Genomic DNA, 25,402 nt, shown 5'->3' on the forward strand with positions numbered 1-25,402 from the left:
TTAAATGACTTCTGGAAGGAGATACTTGACTCTATAGATAACATTTTCAGCTCCACAATAGTGAGGGGTCCGTTCTTGGCCATTCTGGGTGCAGTTCAAACTCAGACCATGAGCAAAAAGAGAATATACTTGTTGCATATTCTTCTTGCTGCAGCTAAGAAGTCTATCACGCTTAGTTGGCTCAAGGTGGATCCACCAAGATATGATACTTGGCTGGACATAGTTAGGGGAATATACACAATGGAGAAGATAACATTTAAATTAAGACTACAGGAGGAACAATTCCAGGCTAGGTGGTCTCCATGGTTGAGAGTTATAGAGGGGGAGGACAGTTCTTGAGGATGGGTTTTCTAGTGTGGACTATTTCATACAGTGTTTACAGCAAGATGATGTAACTTATTGGTTGGATGAGACCTTTTATGTACCTGCTTGTGGTGTGTGTGTGTGTGTGTGTGATTGTTGTTGTTTTTTTTGTTGTTGTTGTTTGTTTGTTTTTTGCTCTGTAGTTTTGTTTCCTTCATTATTGTTATTATTGTGTTGTTGTTGTTAGTTTGTGTGTTGTGACTGTCATTTTTCACATGGGAATTTCACAATGTGGGTATGTGGCAATTTCTGTATGTTTTAAGATCTACAGGAGCACTCTTGTGAATGATAAGAACATTCTTTCAATAAAAAATTAAAGTTGCAAAAAAAAATAGACATGATGAGTTCAATGCCCACAATGACCCACAGGAGCAACTAAAGCAATCTACATATACCGTGACATTTTTTTTGTCTATTTTAATGCAAAGGATGAGTGCTTGAAAGCAAAGCAATTCACAGAAATGTGTGTGAAGCCAGCAGTTCAGGACTATGTGTCTCGACACCTCGGCCTGACAATAGCAGATGAAATGAGGACAGGACATGAGGGGGTGACCTACAACACACAGACTAACTTCCTGACTGTTTTTTTTTTAATTCTAAAAGGGTGGAGGTCGTCTATCAGCAGAGAAAAGAGCGCCAAACCTTAACCTAATTCCGCAACCATCCGTCACAACCACGCCAAGACACTCAATGTCAAAGACCAATTGTCTTGTCCACATCAAATGTAATTCCATCCTACATTGTGAATGATACGTGCACTTGCACCTGCCTGGTGTAACTCTCGCGCAGATTGCTTGGTGACCACCACATCGCAAATCGCTGTTCATTTTCAGTTTAATCTGGCGCTGTCAAACGGGCAATGAAGGCAAGCAGAGCGCAAATAAAGCACAGGAGTCGCATTGGACAGCTGCAAGTTGGGAACGTAGTTCTCTCTCTCTCTCTCCCTCTCTCCGTACGCATTGATTGACAGCTGATAGAAATCAGTTCTGTAGGGGATGTCGCGTTTGTATAGCCTAAATAAGGTTATTCACGAGAGCACCAGTAATGCAATTTCTGAGCATTTGGCACATCATTCACATGTTAATTCCGTCCTCGTAATGACGATGCGGTGGTCTATCCATCAGCCATCAAAAATATGCTGGCTGACAGCGCCGGAGAGAGAGAGAGAAACAACAAAACTGGACTCGTCCCTCTGCTTTTGTGTTGGTTTTGATTCTGGGCACCAGGTTAAACTGAACTGCCCTATTGCTCTTTGATGTAAAAGCGCCATTCAGCAGAGGTGTGTGCTCTGTGCTGTATTGGATGGTAAAAGATTCAAAGAAATAATAATAAAATAAAATAAAAAAATATTAAAAATAGTTATTGTCTTAATCATTTAAAAAGTGGATGGCTTGAGGAAAAAAACTCTTACGCAGTCTCTCTGTTCTACATCTTATGGAATGTAGTCGTTTCCCTGAGGGCAGCCTTTCGAACATGGAGTGACTAGGATGGAATGTGTCTTTCATAATCCTTTGTGCTCGTGTCTTTGCCCTTCTTGCATACTGTATATATCATGCAGCCAGTGTTTTTTTTCCTGCAGCATGCACTACTCTGTGCAGGGCTATCTTACCCTGAGCTGTGCAGTTGCCATACCACGTTGTTATGCTTCCTGTAATTACTGACTCAATTGTGGCAGAATAGAAGGACTTCTGCATGTCTGATGAAATTCTGAACTTCCTTACCCAAATTTCACAATGGTCTGTTTGATAAGAAGTTGAGTATCCATGCACATAGAGAATGACAAAGTCCAATGTTTTTCAGCTTGGATACTAGTTTTGAGGGCACGATGGTATTAAATGCTGAGCTGTAGTCAATGAATAGTAGTCTTGCATAGTTGCCCTGTCCTTTATCCAGGTGAGAAAGAGTGGCGTGAAGGACATGGGAGATGGCATCATCAGTGCTCCTATTTTCACGATAGGCAAACTGAAGGGGGTCTAATGAGCCAGGGACAGAGGAGCACATTACATTTTTAACAAGCTTCTCAAAGCACTTCATTACAACAGATGTTAAAGCAATGGGGCGGTAGTCATTCAAACAGCTTGGATTGGCCTTTTTGGGTACAGGTATGATAGTTGACCTTTTAAAACAATTGGGAACAGTGGAGCTTGCTAAGAACATATTGAATATTGTTGTGAAGACAGGTGCAAGTTGATCAGAAGAATATTTTAACAACCTTCCAGGAATACCATCTGGCCCAGCTGCCTCTCTGCCGTATTATAAGTATTATTATAAGTATTCGTAGAGGTGAGGGCTTTTCTCATTGATTAAATCATGAATTTAAACATGTATTGCTCTACCAATAGCAAATACAGTATATCACGAAAGTGAGTACACCCCTCACAGTTTTTGCGGATTTGTGAGTATATCTTTTCATAGGAAAGCATTACAGAAATGTCACTTTGACACAATGATTAGTGACCTTTTAACAACATTTTTAACCGCTTACATTTCTTGTTCACTCAGAAAAAAACTAAATACAGCCATTAAAGTTTGAACATGAACTCACAAAAGTGAATACACCCCAGATTAAAATCCGGTACAGAAGGGGCTGTGTTGGCTTGAATCGTCTCGAAATGAAAAGGCATTAAAAGGGAGGTCATCAGTGTAAGTTGCAACCTTTCTTTGCATTGAACTTTTACATTTTGAGTGTGCACCTGGCTTAAATAGATTGGTGTGAGATTTGAATGTAATCCTATGGAGAATATCATGATCTGCTTCAGTAGTCACAGTGCATGTTGACATGCATGTTTCTTTTAGGTGTGTTTTAGATAGCCAATGTTGACAGCATTCATGCACACCCAAACCATGTCAGTCCCACTACCATGCTTGACTTGAAAGCTGATACACTTTTATGTAAAACTCACTTGTTTACCACCACACATGCTTGACACCATCTAAAGCAAATTTGTTTATCTTGGTCTCAAGAGAGATGAACAGACCAAGGATATGGATCACTGGAACTGTTGTGTGATCTGAAGAGACCAAGATAACAAAAAGCACGCCAAGAGTTTGCCAGGCCTAATTCTCAGAAAAATAAAGTGAATAGGACTCTATATCGTCGGCTTGCTACCAAAACCGCCTAAGTCTGATTTTGGGGTTTTCGGAAAACAGGGAAAAACTAAATTTCCTAAGAGGCGCCAATCACCAGTGGCGGATTATGCGAAGTCTGACACCCTGGGCAAAGAGCAATTGTGAGTCCTCTCTAATGATTTTGGTCTAAAAGGGGATTTTTGCAGTACTTCACGCCCCTACCACTTCTGCATCATCTGGTCTGTGTCATTGGTCCATTACAAAAAGTACCTGTCCAAGACGTCAATTTATTTTCTTTATTTATTTTGAATGAAGCTGCAAGTCAAACATGAAACGCCTTCTAAGGAAAACAAAACACTTTAAAATAAATTATTTGATGCAGCACAACAAGATCAATGCACAGCACATAATCTTGATAGTAATACTATTCTTTTTATTTTTATTCCGAACTTAAAACCTGGAAATAGTGTATGAAAATATTTTTGTAGATCTTGTAGTAGTCAGGGATGGTGGTAAATCCCATATCTACTAACTGATTTTCACAGTTTTCTTTTACTTTCTGGTATTTTCAATCTTGTTAGTTTTCAATGATAACATCATTTAGACTCTCATCCAAAGCAAAGCACTTCAGATTATTGTCATTGTGCCACAGCAATAGCCATAATGGTAATACTCATTGCTCATGCCAGGACAGATCCAGCTTGCACTCACTGTCACTCAGAGAAAGCTACGTCCCTGGTCATTTATTTTCACATAGGCAGTGTGTGACTTTATACGTACAGATTTTTGACTCTGGTGACTGTTGTGATTGATCAATGACCCTGGCAGAAAGGCAGGGTGATGCGTCTGTGGTAGGGGAGTAAGTTTATGTCAAAATCTCATTTCGACCAAATTCAGACTTAGGCGGTTTTGGTAGCAAGCCGATGATATACTGAAGTCATGAATCCAAGATCAATCTTTTTAGAACTGACCGGATACAAAATTGTATGTGTGCATCATGTGATTGCATCAGAGCTGTACTGTGTTGGAAATTAAGAATGTGAAGAAAAATACATGTTGCCTAAAATGAAATAAAGTAGGAATACAGGTCTTCTGAGGAGATTGGTGTCAACTTCCAGAAAGTTCCCCACCGACTCCTACCACTGACCATCGATGGTACTGCTGTGGATAGGGTGAGCAGCACAAAATTCCTCAGCCAGAACCTCTCCTGGACGAACCAGAGCCATCTAATATCAGAGTTACGCCACTCCCATAGACCTCTATGGACCAATCTTTCCACAGCAATGGCGGCTCTCATGGAGCCTCACGGAGCGTTAACATGGAAATCCCCATTGACTTTAGTTCTATTAGAAATTACTTAGTTCTAGGAGGTGGCCGTAGAACACAGAAAATGTGGTAAAGGTACTGTAATTTGTTTGTACTTAATCTTTGTTTGGTATGTGATGGTTCTGTGTTAGTTTCCAACGAACAGAAGTTTACTGTTAAGAAACATTTTAATCTACGCGAATCACATCACCAACCGACTTCCTGGTCCCTGGTTTGCGCAACTCTGTTATTAGATGGCTCTGGGACCAACAACACTGCAGCACTGGCCAAGAAAGCACAGCAGCGTCTCTATTTCCTCCGCAAACTGAAGCATGCCAGTGCCGAGAGGTGGGTATTGGCAAGGGGTTCGCGATGCGATGCATTTATATCAAGATGTATTGCGATACCTGCATTATTGCGATGCATTGCAATATACTTCAGTTTAAAAAAAAAAATGCTTAGGCTGCTTATTATTCACTTCAGTAAATATGTACATTTATTTAGCCTACTTCAATAAATACAGTGGTGCTCATATGTTTACATACCCCAGCAGAATATACGCTTTCTTGGCGATTTCTCACAAAATATAAAGGATTACACAAAACCCTTTTTTCACTCATTGCTAGTGACTGGCTTAAGACATTTATTATAAATCTTCTGCGTTTACTCTTTCAAAAGCATGATCACAGCCCAGACTACCCAAATGACCCTGTTCAAAAGTTTACATACCCTAGTTTCTGATGCTGAATATGGCCCTGTTTAACATCAAGGACCACTCTAAATTGTTTGTGGTAGTTGTGGATAAGGTTTTTAAGTTTCTCATATGACAAACCAGCACATTCTCCCTGGCAGAATGGTTGTTTCCTATAATATCTTTGGGTGTCTTGCTGGAACCTCACATTTGAGGTTTCCCCTGAGTGGCTCAATGATGTTGAGATCAGGATGTTGAGATTGGCTTTCTGTGTCGAAATATTGTCATGTTGGCACTGTTGGAATTTCAATTCAGAAATGCAATATGAGGGGGTTTGGTTGGAATCAAGCCATTGAGCAAGGGAATCATTGCATTGCAATGATCATTGCAAGGGAAATTGTTCAGGAGGCATAGGACAACCAAAAAATAACTTCAGGTGAAATATAGGACCACATGAAAAAATGTTTTAAACTGTACAGGGAAGAGGCGCTTGAGGAAAGATGGGCTGTTGGGGGTTGCCAGGAAAAAGCCATTACTACAATAATGCAAACATGTTATTTTATATATGATACACCAAATAGCATAGTGAGAAGCATCAGAATGCATGTGACAAAGTCATTTGGAAAAATGAGATAAATATGGAACTTTTTTCAGCCACTATTAACAGTACCATTTGGAGAACAGTCAATGGAGCCTATGATGAAAGTTACACCATCACTTCTGTGAAACATGGTCATGGACCACTGATGTCATGGGGACATTTGAGTTACAAATGCACTATACTTTTGGTCCATGCTCACAGAATGATGAATACATTGCCCTGTGAAAAATACTGGAGGAAACTTGACACACATCAGCCTTGAAACTGCACATGGTCCATTGTTTGGACATGCCAACATGACAATATTTCAACACAGAAAGCCAAAGCAACCAGTCATTAGCTTCAGAAAGAATAAAATGAAGTTTTTGAGCGACCATCTCTCCTGATCTCAACATCATTGAGCCATTCAGGGGAAACCTCAAATGTGAGGTTCCAGCAAGACACCCAAAGGTATTATAGGAAACAACCGTTCTGCCAAGAAGAATGTGCTGTTTTGTCATCAGAGAACATTACGAGTGGTTATCCACAACTACCACAAACAATTCAGAGCAGTCCCTGATTTTAAACAGGGCCATATTCAGCATCAGAAACTAGGGTATGTAAACTTTTGAACAGGGTCATTTGGATAGTTTGGGTTGTGATCATGCTTTTGAAAGAGTAAACACAGAAGATTGCTAATAAATATCTTAAGCCAGTCACTAGCAATGAGTGGAAAAAAAGGTTTTGTGTAATCCTTCATATTTTGTGAGAAATCGTCAAAAAAGTGTATATTCTGCTGGGGTATGTAAACATATGAGCACCACTGTCTGTAAAGATACAGCTTACTTGTCAGTTGCTGTGTAGCATTCATAAGTCAATTAATGTTAATTTAAAAAGTCATCTGGGAGGTACTGTAGCTTCCATTTATAAACTGAAGTAAAGTTTTTTTTTTTAAAAAGGTAGGCCTAAGTGAGCATTGGATGCAACTGGATAAACAGGGAGTCTAACCCTGAAAACGGCAATAGTGTACACAATTATCATATCTGAATTTACCCACATGGCAGTTTTCCCTTTCTTCAAGTTTAGGCAAAGGACGCGCTCAGCTTCTTGGAAAAAGTCTTTGGGTGCGCGATAAAATGGATCAACTTAAGGAAGAAAAATCCGCACTCACAAACTGCGTCTCATTATTTATTTATATTACCACCATGTCCAAAAAGCAAACGCGTTTCGGCTATCAAGCCTTCATCAGTGCGTGGTACTCAGAACAAAGACAGGGGTGCATCTAATGGGCAGTCATGGGTGAGCAGTTAGGGCGTCAGACTTGCATCCCAGAGGTTGCCGGTTCGACTCCCGACCCGCCAGGTTGGTGGGGGGAGTAATCAACCAGTGCTCTCCCCCATCCTCCTCCATGACTGAGGTACCCTGAGCATGGTACCGTCCCACCGCACTGCTCCCCATGGGGCGCCACTGAGGGCTGCCCCCTTGCACGGGTGAGGCATAAATGCAATTTCGTTGTGTGCAGTGTGCAGTGTTCACTTGTGTGCTGTGGAGTGCTGTGTCACAATGACAATGGGAGTCGAAGTTTCCCAATGGGCTTTCACTTATCAAAGGGGAGGTGAGAGGTCACAAGCTGCAGGTGGATCACATGATAGTGGGTGGCACCCAAGGGTGCAAAAACACAGTGTAGCCTATAGGCAGCAACCAAAATACACCGTCTATATCTTTAAAACAAAAGGAACAATAAAGAATGGAAAAAAGAAAAAGAAAAACAAGGCTGGAATTGTAGGATGTCTAAAAAAAATGTAAAAAATTCAAATATATCAAAATGTTATGAAGGCAGCAGCAATGTACCACCGCTGGCCATAGCCAACATTAAGACTAATACATGGAATGACATAACCAGTAACCAAATTTTTTTTTTACTAAGAAATTGTATTCATAAAGAAAACAGCAGCCTTCACTCCTACCTACCCCTTTCATCCCCATAGGTAAATAAATAAATAAATAAATAAATAAATAAATACATAATGGGCTAAACCCCATCAGTGCGTAATACACCCAGCCCCATGACGCTCGTTTGCCCATCAGAGCCCAGTGAACCTACAAAGGAAAGGAAGTACAATACATTAGTTTGTGAGTGCGGATTTTTCTTCCTCAAGTTTTCCCTTTCTAACATCTCCATGTAATCTTATTTTCAACAACTGTGGTCTGCTGTGTCATAAATAAACCATTTTGGCCATTAGGAACTAACCGGAGCTACCGCGGCAAACGCCGACATCCCAAGTCTCCTTGAAGTTCAGTCTCCTTGATTTTGATAATAGGCTCGTTTGCAACCACGTTGGAAAAGATTTGATCAAAACGTGATTTGCTTGATCTTAAAAAGGCGGGGATAGCTGCGTCGCAGCCAAGCTGGACACATCAGGACGACGAGATTTCAACAGCGGCAAAGAAGGTGGATCTAAAGGTCTGTGGGTGGATCTACCTTTTTTGACAGCGGGTGTACCAGGTCGCCCTCTCGTGGAATGAAATCATCATGACGCTAATTCCATGACGCGCTTACCAACGTTGGCACATGCTTGTAAAATCAGAGACTCTCTCTCCCACTCGAAGAGAAATCGGATGGTTTTGAGGTAGAGATACAGGTTAACACCCGGTGAATCAAGGTTTGACTCTTAGTCAAATTTATGATGATTTGGCTTCAGTTCCATGTAATAATTCAGTTAATTAGTACTCACTTTAGGCTTTTCATTTTGTGTTTTGGGACCAAAGTCGTCATTCAGATAGGACAGTTTTAAAATGACATAACAGCGCCAACCCATCCTGCGAGGATTGAACCCAGGTGTTCAATATGTAGCTTTACCATGGCGCGCCAACCACAAAGGCCACTCTGTTTCGTGCACTTTCATACATAAAAGACAACATAAGTCACTCGCAACAGGTCTGTTTCCACATTAACCATCAGCAACTAAAGACTTCCTGTGTTTCGATGCAGTTTCGAACCGGGGACATCACGAATGGAAGTCAGGCGCGCAACCACTACTCTAACCGTCGAGCAGGCGGCCCACGGAATAGTACTGGTTTTGTAACCAACGGCATACACTCCTAACGTGGCGAAGATGGAGCATCTGACGACAGGGTGGTTTGTTTCTCTTTTTTACTGTTGTAAGTGGGTTGTGCGACCATACATATGGATGATACCACTCTGAGTATGCTGCATTTGAGCATGAAATGCATTTCAGCATGTAGAAAATGAAGCACGTTCAACTACACACACATGAATCACATGAGCTATGAACACCAATCAGGTCTTCTGCCCAGCAGTAGCTTTCTGGTACTGCCTAGCTGCTTGACAAAACTTTTGTTCCCGCGATGGTTCAACGCCATGTGACACGACTGCCGCGCAGAGGTCACTCCCTTCAACTGCGTCGTGAACGGCAATTCTAACCAGGATTCTTCACGCGGACACACTGGGCATGCTCGCTGCCTAGCAAATTTTCAACCTGGTTGAAAAAACGCCATCATGAACGCCCCTAATGGCTCCCTGATGCCCTTGAGTCAGACACAATCTCCTTGATTTTAGACTATGCTAGTTATTGGGATTTTTTTAATTGGCTATGTGGGACAGAGAAAGATAATGATTCACATGCGTGGAATGGCCTATTTCAAATCTATTACTTCGTAGTAGGACACCCTGCAGAAGTCCCAGGAAAAATAGTAGGCTTATGTTCTATGCAGACTGGACAAAAGGAAGGACATGAACATACAAATGCATTAGCACTAATGCCGTTTTGTTTGTCGGGAGTGTCTAGGGTCGATAAGAATGTCCCTGAGTTTTTGGAACTTGGGATGTCTGCTAACGTTATAACATCAGGATACTAACGAACTAACGAACGATACTAACGAACAATACACTCGCCTCCAAAAGAGTTGTCGCCTATTCATCTGTTTGGAATAACAGCTAATAACCTGACTTTCAATTAATCACTTGGCTTCAGAAGTCACTCATATGAAAGCTACAACCCTCCCGAATGAAAATGTATGTACAAAAATAAATTTCATGCAACAAAAAAAGATTTACCCTTTATTGAACACAGACAGGGCAGATTTTCACAAGACAAAAGGGTCATTCCACGCCAAATCTCCGAATCATCCCGCACCACCATCTCAGATTTGGCAGAAAAAAAATCAAGGAGGTTCACAAACGTCCCAATAGGAAAAGTGCAAAATTATAGCTCTCAACTCCTCATAGTTTTGTCATTAAAAATGTTTTTGTCAGGTACCCCCCTGACTCGTTTGGAACAGACTTCTCAGAGAGCCCACTTTCAGAGTGTTGTATCTAAAAACTACTTTAAGTAGGTCCTTATGAATTTCAAGGGGTAACATTTGGAACATGTAGGCCTACTTGTGAAATGTGGATTTTCACACATCCTCTTGTCATTTACCACAGTTTTCTGGGGGCTTAAAGTTGCTTGAAAAATTCTCACCTTTGAATTTGTGGGCATCTTTGAAGGACTGTGGTAAGTGCAGTTTTAAAGACAGAGGTTTAATATGGACAATGTATGTTCCCAACCATTCTGTGCATGTTGTGTGATTCGGAGATTTGGCGTGGAATGACCCAAAAGTTTTACTGTGTGAAAATGAGCAGATAAGTCACTTCAAAACACTTCAAATACGCAGATTGGGTGTCATACTTAATCACTGAATCACTCTCACCTGTCCAGAAAATTGACTTTGGCCTTAGAGGTGTATGTTTAGGGTCATTGTAATCATGGAAAGTAACACAATGAAAATCAATGGAGTTCAATGAGAGATGGTGACATATTCGCTATTCGTAGAGCAATACATGTTTAACTTCATGATTTAATCAATGATAAACGCCCTCAAACACCTGCAGCATGCATGCATAGGGTGGCCATCGGTCCGTTTTTACGACCTGTTCACGACGTCCGTGTGTCCCTCTCTTTGTCTTTCCTTTCCTCCTAGCCTTTTGCTTATGGCCTCGAGATGCGAGGCAACGTCATTAACGCAAACTAGACCTTGACAGTCGGTCGCGTTTCCGATATCTGCGGCCGCCATGTTACTCCAGATATAACCCTAGATTTCGCCCAGCGAATTAACCACAGACCTGTCTGTGGAATTAACTGTATTGCTGTCGCCTTATGTCGGGGAAATCTCCGTGCAATAGCCCTATATGAAGGTCATTAACTGACTGTATGAAAGTTAAATAAGGTAGCCTAACTATATAGGCCTACTATAATTGTCTACAGTCTGTTTCCTATTTTTTCCTGCACTGGTGGCAACGCATAGCCTAGTGCAACTAAGTTTGTCCGCTAAATGCCTTTACAACGATACGAGGGTTCTCACAACTTTACAAACAGGTCAAAGAAACGTCTTTCTGCACGGGCGCTGTCTGTATTTTGAGCTCCATCCAGCGTCTGCATGAAAAAAAGGTTGACAGAAGCGGTTTGCCTCCCTTAAAACACCGCGGATAAACAGACTTTTGACCAACTTTGAGTTAAGTAAATCAAATTAATTGTTAGCTATTAGGCCTACGAATGCATGACTACCCAAAATTAAATACATTTAAAAAAAAATATGAAATAGCCTACATAGACAACAACGGAAGGATTTGTCTATCGTAACCTGCCGTCTCTGATACAATATTAAGTTGGTGGTACTGATGACTCCTTTATCGGAGTGAGGTAATGAAATGCGAAAATCCTTCCCCCAAAAAATATTGTTTTACAAGTAAAACTGCTGTTGGCAGCTGAGGTAAGATGGCAGCGCTGTTCCCTGATTTCTGCCTACAGTTTAGAATGCCAACTTCAGTGTTTTCTCCACGGAGGCGGGGATTCGGCAAGTCGAAGCAATGGGTGCGCGCGAGGACGCTAGGTTAGAAAGTTAAGGGGCGGGGTTGTCCGGCCGAAGTCCGGACAGCTGGTCACCCTATGCATGCAGCTCCTCATAAGAGCTGTATCTGTACCATGTTTCACTTTGTTTTACTTGCCGTAGCCTCGTACAAGTAGACATTTGCACGAGAATCTGGTGCGTAGCCTATCACAAAAGCTATCACACCGGTTTGTTCGCCGTGGTGCTCAACGGTCTATGTGAGACCATGTTTTGAATCCTGTGTGTGTGCGTGTGTGTTTCATTGAGCATCCGCCGTGATGCTCCTGTTTGTCCACCTTGGTGCTGTGTGGTTTATGTGAGACCACTGTTTGAATCGTGTGCGTGTGTGCGTGTGTGTGTGTGTGTGTGTGTGTGTGTGTGTGTGTGTGTGTGTGTGTGTGTGTGTGTGTGTGTGTGAGTGTGAGAGAGAGATCTAATAGCATTTTCTCTACGGAAATGCAGCATGTTTTAATATGTAGGCTTACCTTATGTTAAGAAAGCTATGACATATGAAACTTATCGGTAGGCCTATTTGGCAAATTTACAAAAATGTACTCATACTGTAGCTGGGTCATTCCACGCCAAATCTCCGAATCATCCCGCACGACCATCTCAGATTTGGCAGAAAAAAATCAAGGAGGTTCACAAACGTCCCAATAGGAGAAGTGCAAAATTATAGCTCTCAACTCCTCATAGTTTTGTCATTAAAAATGTTTTTGTCAGGTACCCCCCTGACTCATTTGGAACAGACTTCTCAGAGAGCCCACTTTCAGAGTGTTGTATCTAAAAAACTACTTTAAGTAGGTCCTTGTGAATTTCAAGGGGTAACATTTGGAACATGTACTTGTGAAATGTGGATTTTCACATATCCTATGGTCATTTACCACCGTTTTCTGGGGGCTTAAAGTTGCTTGAAAAATTCTCACCTTTGAATTTGTGGGCATCTTTGAAGGACTCTGGTACGTGCAGTTATAAAGACAGAGGTTTGATATGGACAATGTATGTTCCCAACCATTCTGTGCATGTTGTGTTGAAAGACTGATCTTCTGCGATGAACAGTTTAGAAGATATGAAGTCTTTAAAATGGAAAAACTGAAACTTGGTGCCATCTTTGCCACGTTATTTTAAAAAAATGTCACGACTCACCACCGTATTATCAACAGTTTTGGAAAAATTAGATGTCTGTTCTTAATCTATCCAAAAACTGGGATGGTATTCTGCCTCATTTGGTCACAATGATTTTTTAAAAACCCACTGTTGTGTGACTTCCACTGCTCCTATGAAAACCTGATATTGGGGGGCAACTTTGCCATGCTATACCAAAACAATGACAGCAATCACCACAATGAACTGAACAGTTTTGGAAAGATAGGATGTCTGTTTGTAACATATCCAAAAACTGGGATGGTGTTCTGCATCAATGTCTTGTAATGACTCTTGAAAAACCAGTTTGCTGTTACATCAGCAGCTCCTGTGAAAATGCCTAAGTCACATGAATTACCAGGGGCGGAGCTATGGGGGGACAAGCAGGGCATTTGTCCAGGGCCCTCCTGCATTTGTGGTAGGGGCCAAAATCATGACCTTTGCAGACTTTTGGGTGCCAATCTATTTGGGCTGACACAGTGAATGACAGGCAGTTTGACTTGGGCATTTTTGATACAAGAAATGTGACTTGAGTATTTTTGAAGCACACAATAAGAAACAGTTGAGTGATTTATATACCATTATTATTTTTCTTTTTCTATTTATTTCTATTTCTATTTCTATTTTTCTATTATTTTTCTTTTTGGTAACTAAATGTTCGTGAATTAAAGGTTATGGCCATGTGTTTAAACCTCAACACTGTAGGAGTTAACATTTTGCTATTATACCATAAAGTAAGTCTTGAATTGCAGTAGTGATAAATTCATTGAATCATTCTGATTGGTAAATTAGCATTGTTAAGACATTGTCTTGATACAGGATGTTTGCCAAACTCAGGATATGATTTTTTAAACAAATTTCTTTCAGCTTAAAGGAATATTTTGATAAAAAAAAATAATGAAAATAGAACGTAACACCGATGCTCCCATTTACTTCATTTTAATCTTGTGACATTTCGGGCAACCCTGGCCCCTCCTCAAACATGGATATTTTCCTTCAATACATTTCAAATTTCACAAGAATTCTGCAACTTTACTCTGTTAATGGAGGTGCATATCAAAAGATTCTACACTCAGATCTTTGCCATGAACCAATACAATGCGCTAGGTTCCTCGGTCATGGTTAGGACTGGGGCGGGGCCAAGTTCTATGAACAGGTCACCTTTGTCATGGTTTTTTTTGGGGGGTGGGACACTTTTATTATCATGGAGAAGAGAAAAAAACAGTGATGATGCAAAAGGAGGAGACTGTTCGTAAGGAGGTAACCTGACTAAACAGCTGTCCTGCCCCTCCAATCACCATGACTGAGCTACCCTGAGCATGGTGCTAGACCACTGCAATACTGACTAAATGCTCATCAAGGGTCAACTCTGTCACAGAGTTGTGCAATGCAAGCTTCAATGTATGATGTTCTACATTAATCCTGATGAGTTTGCATATGAACATACAGTTATACGTGGAGTGTAACTGAAATCAACTGTAGAAAGAATAATCACATGATAAAAGGTAATTTCTCTAACACAATCCAAAATAATCCACAGCAGACCTCAGAACTGCATCAAAGTTGGTAAACAAGTTATTAAAGATTGTTATAAGTTGAAAAAAAAAGCATTGAGATGTGGTGATAGTCAGGATGTACTTGTTTCAAGATCTACGGGGATGTTTCAGTGATTCAACATTTCATCACTTTATTCCGGTATTTGGTTTTCAGTGCCTAAAGATGAAGTTTACACACGTCTATAAACTTTGATTTACTGAAATGTAGTTTCAGAAAAAGCTGGAAAAAACTCTGTCAACAGCCACTTTTACTTTTTTGCCGTATTATATTGAGTGTGTCGAAAATGCTCAAGTCAAATATCTTGTATCAAAAATGTCTGACTCAAATTGCTCAAGTCATTCACAGTGGCGGAACAATTGTACATAGGGCCTCATGGCAAACACAGGTAGATAGGGCCCCCGTGTAGCCTGCAAAGATCAGAGCAGGGGCCCCACCTCAATAGAGCAGCAAGCTGAAGATGTCACACAGCCGTTTTTACAAGTCCATTCTTAAAAAATGAGACAGAGCACCGCCCCAGTTTTTGGATATGTTAAAAACAGACATTGAGTCTTTCTAAAACTGTAAATGTCATAGTGGTGAGTTCTGTCATTTCTTTTGTATAACATGGAGAAGATGCCACTAATATCAATGTTTCATAGGAGCTATGGAAGTCACCCAACAGTGGGTTTTTGAAAAATCATTGTGACCAAATGAGGCAGAATACCATCACAGTTTTTGGAAATGTTAAGAACAGACATCTAATCTTTCCAAAACTGTTGATAATATGGTGGTGAGTCATGACATTTTTTAGATGCGTCCCACGCATCTCTATAAGAGGCTTTGGTGTCCGTCCGTCCGTCCCTCCGTCCGTCCGTCCGCCCTCCCGTGATGGGTTTCTGAATTGTGATTCCCTCTTGTGATTCCCTCTTGTGTCCACAAGGTGGCAGTCGCTCAGTTTTGGCCTGGAGCTCATGCGTGCAAACCAAAAGCTCTTTGCCAGTGAGAAAAACATGGCGGCACTTCCTGTTGATTTTCACATGAAAGTTTTGCTTAATTTAAAGTCCCTAAGCGACTATAAATGTTGTGGCTTCCATATATTGATGTAAAAGTGCCCCACAAAGTAATGAAGCACAACAAAGTTACTCCACATTACCATTTGACCACTCGTTTTTCTATGCTAACAGGGTAGCTAATGTAGCATTGTAAATGATCCAGGGAGAAAGGGGGAAATGTTGTGATTTCGGTCCGCCTGAGGCAACGATTTTCGTGGGGAAGATGACCTGCATCTCGGTGGCATTGAACCACGCCCCCGTGCCTTATTTGGCTCGCTCAGCACGTGCGTCCTCAGTCCAATCGCAATGCTTTATTTTCCCCAGACGTTTAATCGCATTTAAGTGAAAGTGCCATGTATACACATCGCAAAATAACTCTTAATCCGATCTATTTAAATCGCATTTATTAAATCGGACTTAAAAACATCATGTACACGTAGCCAATGTCTCATTGATTAGTTTATGGAACTTACGGTTTGTCTGTTACGGCCCACGAAGACAATATCCACGTGAAAACGCAAACGCCTGCAAACCACTGTTTTGACAGAAATACAGTTCACCTGTCGCCTACTCTGTTTTCTGCCCAAAGCGGCATTTAAAAGAATTCCATGAAATCCAACATCAACGTCACTTCAAATAGGTGACAGCATCATGCACACACATGAAATAACACTTCAGTGAGGGGGGGACATCACTGCTCTCATATTAAAGTGAAAAGAGAATTTCACATTTTAGTTTATTTAATGTAGGCCTATGCAAAATTGCAAATAGCCTATTCATTGAAATGTTTCATTGTAATGTTTGCCTGTTTTTTATGTTTGTAATTATTTATTTTTTTAAAATAAAAAATCGTGATTAAAAAAAAAATAGCCTAACAAAAATAGAGATTTTATGTTAAAAAAAAAAATGTGATATGGGATGGACCGATGGCCCCCCTAAGCTAAATTCGCCTTAGGTCCCCACATTGCTAAATGTAGTGTAAGGGATTATTTTGAAAAGACAGTAACATGTAATCAGCAATGCATTACAGTTTTTCAGTAAATTGCCCAACACTGTTGAAATCCTATGGTACTTTTTCAAATCCAGGCTTATACAGTACATGGTAGGCTTATTGATAAATTGCCTTGACAGGTTATGAGGAGGCCAAGGGGGCGTTTGGGCAAAAAAGGTTCAGAACGGGCATAGACGGACACATCTGTTGTCCGCCTGTCGGACTTGTTTTTAATGACATGGCAAAGATGGCACCAAGTTTCAGTTTTTCCATTTTAAAGACTTCATATAATCTAAACTGTTCATCGCAGAAGATCAGTCTTTCAACACAACATGCACAGAATGGTTGGGAACATACAGTGTCCATATCAAACCTCTATCTTTAAAACTGTGCTTACCACAGTCCTTCAAAGATGCCCACAAATTCAAAGGTGAGAATTTTTCAAGCAACTTTAAGCCCCCAGAAAACGGTGGTAAATGACAAGAGGATAAGTGAAAATCGACATTTCACAAGTACATGTTCCAAATGTTACCCCTTGAAATTTGTAAGGACCTACTTAAAGCAGTTTTTTGGATACGGCAATCTGAAAGTGGGCTCTCTGAGAACTCTGTTCCGAACGAGTCAGGGGGGTACCTGACAAAAACATTTTTAATGAAAAAACTATGAGGAATTGAGAGCTATAATTTTGCACTTTTCCTATTGGGACATTTGTGAACCTCCTTGATTTTTTTCTGCCAAATCTGAGATGGTCGTGCGGGATGATTCGGAGATTTGGCATGGAATGACCCAACTGCTGTATTATATATTTGAAAATCTGATATATATTCTAAAATCTGAAGTCAGTGCCTCACCAGCCATAAACTTGACCGCACGTCACTGATACAGGTATACCCTCGTAGGCAAAAATATGCCATATGATTGTGCGAAGTCCTCAATGCTGGTCAAACTAATTAAATCCCAATAATTATATATAATATTAACCAAAGTTGTGCAGTGAGTTGTGGCAGTTATGCTGTAAGCAAACCATTCAAATATACAACGGGGTGCGCAGGAACTTTAGAAAAGCAGATGAGCTGGATATCCTCAACAGTAACCAGTGAGGGTGCATTTCAAACATCAATATTGTGTGTTTACCATCGGCTCAATTTATCTGCAGAAGTGCATGTGGAAACAGCGCAAAATAGAACAAGGAAAACTGAAAAAATGCTCTGCAAATGTTTTTCGCTGGTGTAGACAATTTTTAGCTTTCCATAATGTCAGATGGTCCCTTAGGTGCTGCCTTGGGTGCCACGTTCTTGGGGGCTGCAAGTTTTCCAATGGAAAAGTCAACCATTGTGATATGACAGCCCTGCTCAGATCAACACAGCGCAACACAGCACGGCACAGCACAGCCCACTATATTGCCACTTTCCAAGCCTAGTCTGCTATTATGTATGATAAATAACATTTTAATGACCAATCATTTCTGTCTTAGCAACCATACTGCTGTTTCCTGTCTGTGAGTATGATGATGATGATGATGATGATGATGATGATGGTTGTTCATGGGTGGCTGTGGTTGAAACACCCCACACATTACACAGTGATGCGGTGGACACGTTGCACACTAACTTAACCCTGTGAAACCTGAACCATGAAAGCAATGAGAGAAAATTCTATTTTTTTGGAATTTGCTTCAATATTGGTCCCTTATAAGAAATGTAAAAAAAAAATCTAAATTTTGTTAAGGTCACTGAGATATTTAATGCATCATATATGATGCATCAGGCTTTAAATGAATGAAAATTCCAATTTCATGACCATTGAAAAATGAATTTTAATGCATTTACAACTTTTTGTTTAATTAAAAAATAATAATTTGAGGATTCTCTTTAAATATTTAGTGAGATCCTGCCATTGTTTTTTAAAGCCTATCCTTGTTTTAGCAGGACCATATTTTACATTTCCCACAGCCTGGTTGGGTATTTTTTTTAAATCTATGTAAAAACATAGCTGATCGAATGCTTAACAACCTATTTATGAGTGTAATATAGATCATTATTCATTTTTGATGTGTAATTTGAATATATGGGTCCATTACTACAATTGGACCATTTCTCCATTTACTTCAATGCATTTTTTACGAGATCATAATTTCAACATTTTGCATTACATTTTCAAAATTGCAAGTAAAACCTGTTTCTTAAGGCAATATCTTTGTCTTGAAGTAAAACAACTTGTGTGTTTTGTTAAACGATCGTCGTGGTATGCTTTGTAAGTTTCCCTATGGAGCAAATGCATTGATGGCTGACTTCCTGCCACCGCCGGATGGTGCTTATATGTTTCATCAGTTTTAGCACGATCTCTCAAAATATAAACTCTTCCTTGATTAATTGCACAAAGCAAGTGTTCAAATTAAAGGATGTAGAGTTATATTTCGGAAATTTGTACACAAACCTTTTGCAATTTGACGATATCTCAGCGTCGGTCAGGGAAACCGCTTCTACTCCATTTTTGCATTTTTCGCCGAGCTGTGATCAACTTGTTGTTGACCGCTGCTCTCTTGTGGCGGTTTCCGTGTACTGCAGGACGTTTGGAAATGACATGCAGGATGTTTTTGAGATTTTGAGTTTTTGAGATTTTTTTTTGTGTCAGCGTGGAGAGGGCTTTGAATTTGATGCATAATATATGATGCATCTGGCGCGATAGGGTTAAATGTAAATAAAATAAGGTACTGATTTTGAACCAAAGTAGTTTATTTAAAATAAAACGAAAGGCCTGTGTGTCTGACTCAACTTCAACTCTGTCAAGAGTCTACTTAAGAACTATTCCGAAGGGACTAGTTTTATGTATGGACATGGGGAAGTGTAATGTTTATCTCAGGACGTCGGTAAAAGAAAATCCACAATATATTACTGATTTTTGAGCACATTATTGCGCATCCATGGAGGCATTTGGTCCCGTGGAACACTTCAGATAATTGCCTGTTGGTTTACTAACCCATCAAAATCCATTCTAATGCGTCTGCAGTGTGTGTCCTTTCATTTGAAGAGTGTGTTTGACCATGCTGTCTGATTTTGACAGCGAACACTGCGTGGTACAACTCCTAAAATAAACGGTTTACTGCCAGGCTGTTTCTAAGCCCGGAGAGATTGGATATATTGTGTGTTTCGTGCACTTAACTAGACATCTTTACATGGGGTCGCATTCGGACGGGATTAGTTTTACCGAGGGTAATGTCCCCAGGCGGTTTCACAGTAGGTAAAACTCTCGGTGAAGTTTACCAACATACTCAGCTATTTTTACATGACATGGTGTGTTCGGACGGGACTAAATATCCCAGTTATTATTACTTTACCCTAGGTCTCCACATTAAACTAGTCCCATCGGAATAGGGCTTAAGACACCCTGATCTGAGAGGAGTGTACCAAGACCCTGCTGTGAAGGGAGAGCATCAAGACACGTGTCGTTATTTTACCCATAAACTAATTAAGATTATAAGCTGGGCTAATAAACTGGCATAAGTCAATATAATTAATAAGACTTCATCTGAGCTATCGCAGTTGAACAATGGATAACCCGCTATCTGACTGAGCCAATGTACCGTATTAGCCCGAATATAAGACGATCCTGATTATAAGACGACCCCCCATTTTCAGGCTCATGTTTTGGGGAAAAAAGTTTTTTGAAGACTTAATTTTGTTTCACATTTGAAACTTTTCTCAAAATGCAGTTTTTAATTTGTTGGAAAATCTGAGGGTTTTTACAAAGAACAAATTTCAAAATATAATTTTCATGGAATTTCCATGATATAAGACCACAGATGGCTACTCATATCCTTTTCCTTTCTTTACTCACTTCACCTGTCAAGCGCCAATAGGCACCGTAACAGGCTACAGCCGTCTGGGCCCGCCTGTTTAAAGTGCGACGCAACATAGCCTACATTCAGAGTCTGCGCCAGCCAGGCAGACAACCAGTCCAGTAGAGATAGGCAATCTATTGTGCAATGCACAGATTTTGCGAAATGCTTCGTTGACAGCAATATCTAACCAGCAGCCGTCTCGCCAAATCGCCGTTCATTTTATGCATCCAAAGTTTTCCGTTGGACTGTAGAAACCGAACGTGACCAAAGGCAGATTGACGCTTTGCACTTGAAACCCATGCGCTGCCTATCAGGACCACGTTGACATTAAAAGTCCGATTGATATTCATTTCGTACCAAGGGTAAAACTCCTAGTGCTTTTATATGAACAAGACAATCTCTTGCCCTAACCATTATTCTGTGTTGTTGCATCGTTGCGAGGCATATCTTCGCTTTGTCGCGCACACAGATGACCATTGATTGGCTTATGACAGCATCCAAAACTTAGCCTACAGGTTGTTCGTCAAATCACCCTTCATTTCTTTAGTTCTAGTGGCGTTATCGGCTGACCAGAGAGAACGACCAAAGCTTTCCTGATGAGACTGTCAAACCAAACACAAATAAAAGCAGAGCAACTAGCCGCAATTGACTTGTGTTTTTCCCCTTGCACTGTCGTCCGCATCGCGTTGATATTGACAGTTGATAGACGTGCGGTGCAACAGTCATAACGAAACAAGCACTGCAAATTTGATATGGACAAAACAATCTCTTAACCCATCCATTATTGAGTTGTTTGGCATTGTTGTGAAGCATAGGCTAATGGCCGAATTCACGTTAAAGAAACACTATGCAACTTTTTCATAGTCATGAAATGGCTTGGAACTCAGGGTTTTGCTTGACTGACCCGTTATGGCGAAAATGGGAATATTTCCATCACCATCTGGTGGTTCTGCTCCGAAACAGCACTTTTGCCTGGAGGCGCCGCGCACTTGTTGTGGAATTTGTGGCCGCTAGGGGCGTCTAGATTTCTATGGTGTATGAGTGGAACGAATGAGAGACCCATTCATCCCCTTCGTTTGCTAAGCAGCAGCAGCTCGCTGAAAGCTGGCTACTAGCTGATTGTAAAATATCACGCTGGCATGCAGCGAAAACAACGAATGGGACTGCAAATAAATCACGAGCTAATTGAGATGAAAGGTTTGGACAGGCAAATAATTCGCTTATGTGAACATTGGAAAAGGGCTTCAAAACGGAGAGAGCCGAACGCCAAAAGAGCAAATATGTGGATTTTATCACTCATTCACTGCACTGGGGTATATGCGTTAGCATTCTCAAAGTCCACGCCACCTCGTTTTAGTTTACAAAGCTACACAAATGTATACGAGTTGAAATCTGATGGCACACATTTTTACTTGATGTCAAAGGACACAATCAGTCAAGCGAGGCTAATAATAATAATAATAATAATTGTATTTGTATAGCACTGTGTCATACAAGGCATGTAACTCAAAGTGCTTAACAAATGGGAAAAAACATTGTTAGAGATAGATTTAAAAGGAGAGGTATAGAGGAGAGGCAGAAAAAGCAGGAAGGCAGAGGAAGAAGAGATAGACAGAGAATGTAGAGTCATAAGGTCAACGTAGGTTAGGACCAGGATTGTTAGATGTGTAAGGTCCATAGTGGCTGGGCCTGTCATAAGTCATAGATAGTCACACAGAGATTGGGCTAAAAATGTTGTTGCCGATCAAGAGGAAACAAAACGTGATCTCTCGCCGACTATGGGTGTCCACTTTCACTTTCAACACCACACAAGATAAAAACGCGTCTTGTCACCTCGACTTGGAAATCAAATCTTTATTATTACATCAAAATAAGCAATAGCCTTTTGTCTCCTCGTTCTCCTAATGTACAGGTACTATATAGTTACTGGAAATGTGAAATAAAGACGGGGATATCTGCCGTGGATCAAATAATAATATCCATCTGAAGGAAGTGCAAACGTGATTGCAGTTGTGTGAAGTGAATAGACGAAGCAGCGAACTCATAAGCAAGGGGGAGAATCGCTGATAAAGCCCCTTAGAAGTGGAGAGAGCTGAATGCAAGGAAGGGAATCTGGCTAATTACAGAAGACAAAGAAATTTAATTCGCACATAATCTCGAAGCCAATGTCTGTCTAATTTAGTTCAATGCACATTTTCGGCAGAACCACTAGAGGCCGCCATAAAGTTGTTTACATCGGTGTGTTTATGTCAAAGTTGCATTGGATATCTTTAAGTTTAAAAAAAAAAAAAAAATTATTTTTTTTTAACTTTTTTCTCTAGCGCGCGGAAATAAGACGACCGCCCTTTTTAGAGTACTATTTTTAGAACAAAAACCACGTCTTATATTCGGGCCTACTACCTGATATCCACGTACTTATATATTATTGCTATAAAATACTTTATTATTATTATTAGTTAATTTGGCTCAAGCAGCCTTAACCCTCTACTGCATGAATTATTATATTTACAATGTAAAAAATGTTTCAGTGCTTTTTTAGTGTTAAAATTAGTTAAATAATAGATTTCCAAAACAAATTTAATAAAATTATTTTTAATTAAGATTTTAGCTTATGATTGCCATATGGCAATAAAACTCCAATATATTACTTTCCAAATGTTAAAACACATTACATTACATAAATTAAAATATATATTTTTAGTATTTAGTGAAATTATTTTTGGTAAGATAGCAAAATATGGTCAACAATTCGGCCCATAGACATGTACACACATTTACAAAAAAGCTTCCGAAAAGGTTGTTTACACCTATTTGCAAACATGTACAATGCATTTTTACATTGAACATGTCTAAAATTACAAATATAAGTACAAATTATTCATTTGGCACAAGAATTATAAGAAATATCTGTAAAAATAGCCTCATACTACTCTAATTCTAAGTCATTCCAATGGGGTTGATTGGGGTGAATGGCCAAAATGTTGTTCCATAACTGCATGAAGTTGCCATATGGCAACCATAACATTTTACCATTTTACAAAAAAACCTTTGCATCTAAAGTTGTTTTAATGATGAAAAATAACAGTTTACATATTACAGATAGTGTTTTTATTTTTTTATAACAATATTTTGGGCTGAAATGTTGGTAATACCTTGGTTTATGGAGGCCTTGAGCGATGACCTCCACACACCAAAGTAGGTGATGAAAAGGGGCTTCCTGTGTTTAAAGCGACCGACTGGGGTCATTTATGACCCCGGGCACATATTTTCATACAGTATTCTGGCAATTTTCATCAGAAAAACTTGTCCTTCTAGGAGTTTGTCAATACATATGTTGTGCATGTTGTGAATGATTTTTGTGAGATTTGGACCATCTATGTATGATTTATAATCAAAACACCTCTGGGGTCATTTATGACCCCGAGAGGATCCATGAGATTCTCAACATTATAATGTCCATTGTTGTTGTAATTTTCAAACTCTGTTTTTTGTATTTTCTGTCTTGGGCAGGCCATGGCCAGCAGACCTAAAATATTCACAATATAAACATTTATAGTATTAAAAGATAATATATTATATAAATAAATAGGGCACCCCTGCGATAGCCAACGAAGCATATTGTGAGGGCACCCAGGTAGCATTTCCTCTGTTATTGCTCCATATTTGTTGATATCATGGCACAGTGGTCCTAGACACATGATGAGAATATGAAATGAAAGTCATCCTGATGGACAAAGAGGGAAAAACAAGTCATCAGTGTAGAAATCAATGGCGTTTTTAGAATTTTTCTTATTTTATGGCTATACAAAGGCTGAAGCATCAGTTGAATCATTTCTTTGCTCTAATATATGAAGAAGACACCTTGTCACAGCTACAATGTCCAGAAAAAGTTTCAGAGAAATTTTGAGTGTGCATAAGGTTATATGTTTGAGACATGGTTTTGTCAATGTAAATGACCATATTATCTGATCTTGTGATTTCATGAACCCAGAAATGTTGAGTACCCTAAAGTTTTATTGTAGAAATGTCATCTATGGGCCTAATGGATAGAATTTAGCTTGGTTTCTCAAAGTTTCACTTTGAGCAATTGCCATAATTAGCATAAATATACTGTATTATTATGGTGAGACTACTACAAGTGAATAGGCTAAAAATGTTAAATGATAGATATCACCTTGAAACTTTCTCAGTTGATTACTGATGATGAGAGAAGAAAAAATGTATTGGATGTTTTTTGTATTTTGATGTTTACATATGCAAATGAGGGCATACATCATATTTAGCATATACGTATGTAAGTTTGACTATTTTTTAGCAAAACAATAAAATGTTCAAATTCACATTTATGTGCTTTAGATGAAGGAAAAGTATGTGCAAGATTTAAATAAGTTTGAATGAACCCCAAAAAATAATTCATATAGTGGTATTTCTATATAAACTCATTGGGGTCATAAATGACCCCGCTCGGTCAGATTAGTCGCAAAAACAGGCCGGTCGCTTGAGGGTTAATCATGTGACCTGAAAAGTTTTTTTGGTTTCAAAGTAAAAGGCTGTCTTATAACAAATAAGTTTAAATATATAGGTTATAGTGTACCATCTACTAGAAAAACTGGAAAAAGTTAACGGTTGCCATATGGCAACCCTATGCAGTAGAGGGATATAATATTCATATAGGCCCTACATACCACCTTTGTGCCGAAGAACAGGAAAAGAACACAGAAAGCCAGGAAAGTCACAGAGATGAATGCCATTGTCATTAAGAGAATTAGTTACTTTACGGATACATTGCAAGTGAGAGAGCGTACTAAGATTGCACAATTAAGCATAACCTAAGTTCCTAAAGGTAACAGGGCAGATGTGCCCGCAGCTGTCTGCCCCCAAATGCTAGTATGGTCTCTTTCCCCAGCTCTCTCTGAGAGCTAGCCTAGTAAGTCAGCCCTTT

Source organism: Engraulis encrasicolus, unplaced genomic scaffold (assembly GCF_034702125.1).
Source record: "Engraulis encrasicolus isolate BLACKSEA-1 unplaced genomic scaffold, IST_EnEncr_1.0 scaffold_29_np1212, whole genome shotgun sequence".
NCBI lineage: Eukaryota > Metazoa > Chordata > Actinopteri > Clupeiformes > Engraulidae > Engraulis > Engraulis encrasicolus.